Here is a 9233-nt window from a genome sequence, read left to right as displayed (position 1 = left end):
TCAGAAGTGCATAGCTCATAACTTCATTTTAGTGTTTTGATCCTAATGTCTTTTCTATATTTTGATTAGACACATTCATTGTAGGACTGTGTGATGTTACTGGACTTACTTGCATTGAATTTTTCATAGCATTTCTTTTGTGCTGTAGTCTGCCCATCACAGTGTATGGGCAGGGAGAGTAGGCATGTAGTCTTGATTATTGGGTGGAGTGGTGACTTTGGGCGGGGGGGGGGGGGTTATCCTGAGTTCACATGTGGGCAAGCCGTTGGACAGAACAGTCTTGATCTCATGTGCAGGTGGTCAGGCAGAGCAGTCTTGAGCTCATGCATGGGTGGGCATTTCAGGGTAAGCTCATTCATCCAGTGGGCAGATGTTGGGGATTGGGCCTGAGCTTGCACAGATAGATTGCCAAATCTGGCCTGATCTTGTATGGCAGACAGGCAGAGTGGGTTTGAGCTCATATCTGGGCAGACAGCTGGCATAGTGTGCCAGACAAATGTATGGCTGACCTGTGTGTCCTGAGCTTGCACACAGTTGGCAGTTGAGGAATTGGGCCTGATCTGGTTAGGCAAACATCCAGAGCAAGCCTGAGCTTGTATGTAGGCAAGTGGAATGTGCCTGAACTCACACAAGTATGGGTGGTCAGGCAGCAAGTTGGAAGATGGGCTGAGCAAGCTGAGCTCACATGGGCAGATAGGTGGTGCAGGTCATTGTGTGCAAGGGGGGAGGGAGGGCGGGGATATGGATGGAGGGAGCTTGAGCTCACAGGGTTTGTGGGCAGAACTGACCTGAGGTTGTGCTTGGGTGGGGTAGCTGGGTGATCGCCCCTGTGAAGTGAGGCAATTTGAGCTATGCTGGCTTGGGCCCCCTTTTCCCACAGTAAGTGCAGGAGTATCCTGAGGCTGGGAGCTTGGCATGGGTGACTGCTTGGGGGATTGGGGAACTGGTGGGCTATCTGTGAGTGAGGGAATCACCTGATTTGTTTTTTGTCCCCTCAGCCCCCTCCCACTGGCATTCTATTAAGGATTGCTCTCCCTGAAAAGACCAAGTGAACCATTAATACCTTGCCTTTTCTTGCTGGCAAAGGGTGGCATGGTTAGGCAGATACCATCTTGAAGTTTAGAATCCTACTTACCTTTTAAAACTGCTAAATCTTTTCATAAATAATACATATATTATATAAAGTTATCCCACATTTGTGGGTTCCTGTGTCCTTTGGGGCCCAGCCATGGACTACCCTGAAGGCACCAAGGCAACAAGGGTGGGTGAGTGCATGAAAGTAAAAGACTTTCAGGAGGCGTTTTGATGAACAGCTCTCTTGGTTTATTGTCAGAGAAAATGGGTTTATAAGCATCTAAGGGTGGGGTGGAGGGCCCTAAGTTGATTGGGTCTGATTACTATTTAACATATTTCTGATGACTATTTAACATATAGGGACATTAATTCTATCACATAGGCAATGACAATGAGGATAAGTGATCTAGGGTCTCAGTACTGTCTGAAGGTTGCTGGCTGATAAGGAGTTTCCTAGGCAACAGGGCAAAGGTTACAGGGCTACAGGCAAAACCTAAGTTCAGGTGTGCTAGGCTTGGAGAGGCAGTGGCCTCCTGTAGCCTGGGGTTCCTTAACCATGCCTGGAAGCTCAGTACCCTCTTCTGAAGGCTCCAGCCTGTGCCTGGAAGTGCCTGACAACTCCCTCTTTGCTTTTACCATGAGGCAGTGTCATTCCAAATGAGTTCTTTAGAATTTTAAACTTCCTGATAGGCTTAATACAAGTATCTGATTAATAGAAACCTTAGCAATATTAGTTATATGTTATTTGAGAAATTTGATGAGACCGGGGGCTACAAGCGATAGGGTTTCTATAGTAAGGACAGTGGATAAGGTGGAACCAAGTAAATAAATGGTTAGAGAATCAGGTGGTGTGATCCTCAGGGTTGTAGTAGTCAAGCAGCTTAACAATATTTGATATGTTAACAAAGAAAATAATAGTCTTGTCCCAAGACCATACATGACCCCCAAGTTCATCAGTAATGAAATCCAAAGCTCAACAGTTTCGAAGTACCATACCCAGAAGAAAGTTCATTTTCTCTGAATAGATTTGAGGCTGTTGATCACTGGAGGCATGGAGACACAATATGAGGCCGACACCCATCAGCAAAGGGATGAAGATCTGTGAAGCAATCAAGACTAGAGAACAATAAGTGTGGAAGGTAATATTTATGTGTAGGTAGTTACTCCTTTTGTACTAAAGGAGAGTGTGTGTCTTAACACAACTGGTCCAGATTATGGAAATATTGAGCAGGCATTCATTTCTGGTAGGCTTAGAGCTGGTCAGGCAGAACAACATAATTTGACCTGCATCAAAGAGGGCAAGAACCATCCTTTGCAGAGCCAGAGACTTGGAGCACACATGGAGAAACAATTCTTTGGAACTGGACAAGAGATAAGAAAAAGAAAATTGTCCTTTTTATCTTCAGGGGTGCATTCACCCTAATTCTATCCTCCTTTATTTCTCCCTCTTATGAGAGGATACTCTGTTTTGAGGGGACAAGGGACAAAGACATCACATCATTTATTATTTCCTGTTGAATGAGACATGAAGTGGGGACTTGATTCCACTAGAGAGTCTCTCCCAGAGAAGGGAACTATTCTAGTGGACCCTGAAATGTAGGAAAATAGTCTTGGAAAACAACACTGTGGAGAAAGAATAAAAGGACTTATTGAGAAGTGAGTACACAGCAAACTGGTCCAATTTGAGGTTCACGAATCCAGGTAGGCAAGCTTGGATTGCTTCAGTACCACCTGAAAATGAGATGGCTGAGTTTTTCTTTCAGAACTGTTCATTAAATGGCACAGTAGTATTCTACATGGCTTGTTAAACAGATGAGATATTAGCAGTTATCAGAAACATACACAATATTTAACCTTGATAATAGAGAGCCATTGGGTGTCATTAAAGGCTGTATAAGTATATTTTTGCTCTCAGACCTTATTTATATATTTCAGATCTGAAAATAACCCATTTGACATCTATAGTTGTGGTTTGTTGTTGTTGTTGTTGTTGTTGTTGTTATGGCATTAGAACTATGGAGAAAAGATGTCTTAATGTTTGTTTGTTTCCTCTCTTGGAAAGCTCTTTTTGTTGTATTACTAAATAGGCCATTTATATATTTAAGGTATTTTTTATCTTTGGTTATACATTTCTCTGAGTGTTTAAGACCATACAGATAGCCAAAATTTAATTATGGATTAATTTTGGAGGTCACTAATCGCTCTCCAAAGAGACTTTAGGGACCCACAGCAGTCCCATAACTTACTGGTGTTTTCTGTCTGTTAGGATGAGTCAGGGCCATGCTGGCCAAGTAATTTTCCTTTATTTGTGAAGTCAGGAGGAACAATAGTTCCTCAATTGTGACACTCCTGTTTCAGTCTGTACACCAACTTTGTTTAGGTCTCTGTATTCTCCCTGCTTAGGAAGACAGGTGACTTAACAGGGAGCCAGTGTAGAAGTGTCCCATCATCTCAAGTGGCCTCATGACCTGGGAGCACAGGCCAAAATATTGGCACCTCTTGCTGCAGTGATTCCACCTGGCTCTAGCTTCTATGTAGCTAATTAAAACACATAAAAAGGAGGTTACACCAGCCTGGATGTGTGTACATATAGAGGACATTTGATTACTAAGTAGGTTTAGTTAAAGAATGGCACAGGAGCATCTAAAATCATTTTGTCCAATCTTCTAAACTTTTTTGTACTGTGGCAGCATAAGCCATTGGCATAGGAAATAGGCACACCCCACAATCGAAATACCTAACAGTTATAAGTACAGGCAGAACCTTTTACCAGTCTTGAAAACAATACCAATTAATTTACAAACAAGCTAATTAATTTAAGCTTGAAATTGTCAGAAAAGGACAAATAAGATAGTATAAAGTCTGAGTACCTGTGTTTGAAAACATCTTTGATTAGTTCAGATACCTTTGTGGGTACCAATTACCCACAAAACATTAGAAACAGAACCACAGAGCTTGAATATTATTTTTCTACGATGAGGAGCATTGTTTGATCATGAGGCTGTACCTTAAAGTAGGGAATATGTCTTAAGAATTAATTTTGTTAAAACACTGGAATTAATTGAGAAAATTACTTATCATACAATATAGTAGAATCTTGTTCTTTTGAGCAAAAACAGCTAGCTAAGTTTTAATATAACCTGTGATAAATATGTTTTGAAAGAAAAGACACCATTTGACAACAAATGACTTTGGCTTAATCTTGACAGCTATTGGTTTTATGTACCCTAGAATTTTTTTGTTTTGTTTTGTTTTCTTTTTTGAGGTAGGGTTTTGCTCTAGCCCAGGCTAACCTGGAATTCACTATGGTGTCTCAGGGTGGCCCCGTACTCATAGGGATCCTCCTACCTCTGCCTCCCAAGTGCTGGGATTAAAGTCATGTGCCACCACACCCAGCAGAAATTTTTATTAACATAAAACAATTTTATGTTTCACCCATGACTTAAATTTGATAAAGACTACACAGCTATCACAACATATTTTAGCCTAAAAATTAGAGTTTTTTTCTTAAGAGTTTGTAAGCAATTGAAAAATCTGTAACTTTAGTCATTGTAGTGGTTTGATCCAGGTGTCCCCATAAACTTAGGTGTTCTGAATGCTAGGTTCTCAGCTGATGGAGATTTGGGAATTAATGCTTCCTGGAGGGAGTGTATTGTTGGGGGCTGGCTTATGGGTATTAAAGCAGTTTCCCCTTGCGAGTGTTTGGCACATCCTCCTGTTGCTGTGATCCACCTTCTGTTGGCCAGGGGATGATGTCCACCCTCTGCTCATGCCATCGTATTCCCCTGCCATTGTGGAGCATCCCCTTGAGCCTGTAGGCCAAAATAAATCTCTTTTTCCCTGAAGCTTCTCTTGCTTGGGTGATTTCTACCAGCAATGCAAACCGGACTGCAACAGTCATGGTATTTAGATTTAGCCTGAAAATTCTTTCCAGAACATGCATAACTTTGTCCACATACTTTAACAATTTGAACTAAGTACCACTCAGAAAGCATTCTTAATGAGCATTCTATGTCCCAACATTGAAAAATTCCTTCCCAGTTCCTTCCATCAATTTATCTCACCCCATAATTAACCATCTTTCTTAAAAGGCTGTTAAGAAAAACTACACCAAATTGATTACTCCTATTACTCATTGACAAGAAGAAGTCTAAAAACAATTTTATGTCATTAATACCAATAACACACTTGGTAATGATTTTATTAAGAGTAAGTAGGGCAAACTTTGTTGCTTCCTTGAGGCAGGCTGACCTAGAAATTGAATCAGTTGCCTCTTCCTTTTAAGTAACGGGATATTACAATCTTTTTTTACTGTTACTATTATTGTTTTAAAATACCTGACAAGATATAAGTTACCACTTCAGAGAGAATTCTGTTGTTTTCAATAATTCTCTATGTAAGTTGAAACTGACCTAGAACATAAACTCAGTAATTATATTTATGATATCATATAACAAATTTTGACATTCTTTATGTAAAACTTCAGTTTACCATAGGCTTTAGTTAAATGTGACCTTTTTCTTTCTTTCTTTCTTGCCACTTGTTGATGTCCTGTACCAGCTGGGTGGGGCTTGTATACACCTTAGATCAGCCCTGCCTGGCTTTAGCCCCATCCTATTCCTGGCCACTCACCTGGGGTCCAGACTTGTATCCTTAGCCGTGGGCTTCTGGCCACAAGACATTAGCAAAACCATAGCAGCCTTCCTGCAAGTAAGATTGTGTATCTTCAGTGTTGGGAAGCCATCTGGCAGCAAGACATTAGCATAAACATAACAGCCTACCTGTAAGCAAGATTAGGTATCTTCAGCCATTTGGCTGGTCCTTTGTATTGAGAAATGATTGAAATGCAAAAACTCTGTAACGGGAAGGTTTTTTGATAAGGAACTTGTAAAGCTCATAAAATCTTTGTCCATAGAAAAACTGTTTGTAAAAAGATATAAAAAGGAATGCTGTGAAATAAACCATGTCTTCAGTCCTGGCTTGAGGCCTTGCTTCAGCCCTGGACTGGGGTCCATACTTTCACTCTTTATTCTGTCTTTCCTTAATCCTCACTCCCCATCAGGATGGAACCCTTTCAGCCAGCAGGCTTTGGCAGAAAAGAAGGGAGGTCTGGGGACTGTTGGAAAAAGTGAGGCCTCTAACCACTGGGAGACTTCTGAAGGACAGTGGCCCACTAGGGTTCATTGGCAAAGGAAAGGGTTGGGAGCATGTGCACTGGGAGAGGAGGCACAGGTCAAGGAGAAATTTTCTGGGCATATGTGAGCTTGCTGCCTGATTCTTACATGAGATGCTTTGGAGCACTCACAAAGCTGTATTGTAGTTTCACTTAAAGGGAGTGAAGGGAAATTTCCTTCCTGAATTTTTTGTTTCCCAGCCAGAGAAGCTATGCAAGTCCACATTTCTGGGCCACATAGTTTCCCAGAAATCCAGGGGTGACCTGGAGTACTTCCAAAGAAGAGCTGACCTCCTTCTGGAAGAGCTTAATTTCCTTAACTTTCAGAAGAGGCCGCAATCTATGAATCTGTGGCTTCTTTTGCTGGAAGACAATATTAAAGTAAAGTAGGAAAAAGAAAAATAACTTCCATCTGATGGAGGAAAGATAAATAGAATGAGGTTTTTGCCAACCCCCAGTGGGCTACAGGAGTCCAGGCAGAAGATGGTCTTCAGTCAATACCAAAGAGTGGCCTCAGCCAAGAGACTTCAGTTGCCAGTTTGTTGTGTCTGGTCCCATACAATAGCATGAACCAAAAATAAAGGGGGAGAAAAAGAAACCTACCAGCACTCAAAAGTGTGGAGGCAAGACCTCATGGGCCAATTTCTCCCTGTTGCTCTGGGAGAGCACTCACCTACCCTGTCCATCTCATAGTATACTTGTTCAGGCACAGCTCTGGGCTCCTGTGTCCTCTGTGGCCTGTCTATGATTCCCCTACTCTGCAAACTCACCCAAGCAACTGCGGTGGATGAGCCCATGAAAGCAAAAGACTTCTGGGAAAAGTTTTGGTGAACAGCTCTCTCAGTTTATTGTCAGAGAAAATGGTTTTATGAGCATCTGAGGATGGGGAGAGGACTCTAAGGGGATACCAAGTTAATTTCTGATGTCTAATTAGCTTATGGGGACATTCATTGTAGCAAATAGCCAATGGTGGGGGGGAGGAGGGAGCTGTCAGGTGATCTAGTGTCTCAGGACTTTGTGAAGGGTGCTGGATGATAAGGACTGTTCTAGGCAATTGGCCAAAGGGTACAGGGCTATGGGCAGAGCCTAAGTTCAGGTGTGCTAAGTTTGGATAGGGAGTGGCCTCCTGTAGCCTGGAGATCTTGATTCATGCTTGAAAGCTGAGGCTCCTCTCCTGAAGGTTCCAGTTTGTGCCTTACAATGCCTGACACACTTCTGATGAAATTTAAAAGTTATGAACCTTTTCATATCTTCATATTTAAGCTAAAAAGGTTACTACACAATATAGATTTCCTGTTTACTTTATATTCCGTCAGCAGATCTTCAGCTCATAGTTTACTCTATGTAGCCTCATGTGCCTTAAATATGTAAACTCTACTTTTTGTTAAAATCAGACTTTTCCAGATATCAGAATATTGTAACTTGATTTGTACAATGTCCATGATTTTTGGCTATCAATAAGCATGCATCACCATGCCTGGCTAAAACTCTGTATTTTAAGATGGTTCTCATGTTGTTCATGCTGGTTTTGCTGGAAGATTATCACTGTGGTTATAATGTAAGTGATATATTGTGGTTTTGTTTTTAGGCAAACTGAAAAAGCTCCCCAAGTCTTAGGAAAATCCACTGTATACAAACAATGCTAAAGCTTCATGTAGCAGTAATAAATATTTCTTTACTTAAGCCTTAAGGTTGTTCAATGGTAAAAGGTACTTATTTAAGAATTTGCTTTGGGTCTGTCATATTTTCTCTACTGTATGTTAAAATTGGGCTTTCTTAACTCAACAAGGATCAGGTTTTATTTTATGCTTGAGCTATATATAATCAGTAACAGTCAAGGTTTCACTTATTTAATTTTCTCATTTCTGTTATCTTAAATCCATTGCTTATAAAAGTACTAATACTTAAGACATATTGCTGCCTAAAAATTAATCTTAAATCGCTGTTCTCCTTCCAGTTTGGAAGGTAAAAGATTCTTGCATTCTTGCATAAATGATATACAGACTAGCCAAAGTTGTTTTCACAGATGCTAAGAATTTATAATTGCCCCAGCCAGCAGGGAGTTGAACAAGGACTTGAGCAGAAGCTAACCTGGGTGAGAAAAGGCAAACAGACACAAGAAGGAGACCATGCTAGGTGTTTGTCAAGGCCTTGAGAGTTTATTATTACATGTAGGTTTATATAGGGTTGTAGGGGGAAGGGGACATGGTCAGGGCAAGGAGTTGTAGGGGGAAGGGGACGAGGTTAGGACAAAGATCACAGAGTTACTGGTTACACCGCAATGCCTTTGTTTCTTCATCAGCAACCAGCAGGATGGGGGAGTGTTTAGCTAGGTGCATGATCCCATTGTTTCTGGTAGTTGAACATTAGGTGAAGAAGTAGAAATTTAACTTGCTATCTGGCAGTCTTTGTTTCTCTTAGTTGAGTATTAGGTGAGGAAGTAGAAACTTAACTTGCTATATGGCAGTCTCTGTTATCATGACCAAGGTTTGGTTCATAGCTCCCAAAATCTCCTCCCTTCTTTTACACAAAAAGAGGGGGAGGCCCACTTTGCAGTGGTGGGCATTAACCAACTGGGGGAGTAGGGACCCTACTCCTCATGTGGGGATGTCTTTTTCCTACAATCTTTGGCCCTTGGTACCTTTTGGGGAGGGGAGGCAGGGCCTATGTGGCTGGAGAGTGAGGCACGGCCTTAGTGATAACAGTTATGGTACCAACATCCATGCAAGCCAGGTATACCTCTCAGGGAATCCAGAAGTGGTCAGATAGGGACCTTCCCCTGAAGTGCTTTGCCTTGCACCCACGTTGGTGTCCATATCACACTCACCTCATTGTGAGCCAACATGCATAGGTCTGAATCCTCATGCAGCTCCCATAAGAGGGGCTGCATCTTAATGGCTTTAATCTGTTGACATAAAAAGAGATTATTTTAGTTATAATAATATGTCTGATTGTGAGTAAAAGGATTAAAATAAGTAGAGGTCCT

At 41.5% G+C, this 9233-nt stretch overlaps 1 pseudogene; it reads right to left on the bottom strand.

Annotated features, from left to right (window-relative positions):
• Window positions 1-6457: 6457 nt before the first annotated feature.
• The window catches only part of LOC123457054, a 187968-nt pseudogene continuing 185192 nt past the window's right edge, over window positions 6458-9233 (bottom strand).

Source organism: Jaculus jaculus, chromosome Y (genome assembly GCF_020740685.1).
Source record: "Jaculus jaculus isolate mJacJac1 chromosome Y, mJacJac1.mat.Y.cur, whole genome shotgun sequence".
NCBI lineage: Eukaryota > Metazoa > Chordata > Mammalia > Rodentia > Dipodidae > Jaculus > Jaculus jaculus.
Note: the sequence above shows the minus strand (reverse complement) of the source record. Positions and strands in the feature narration are given on the sequence as shown.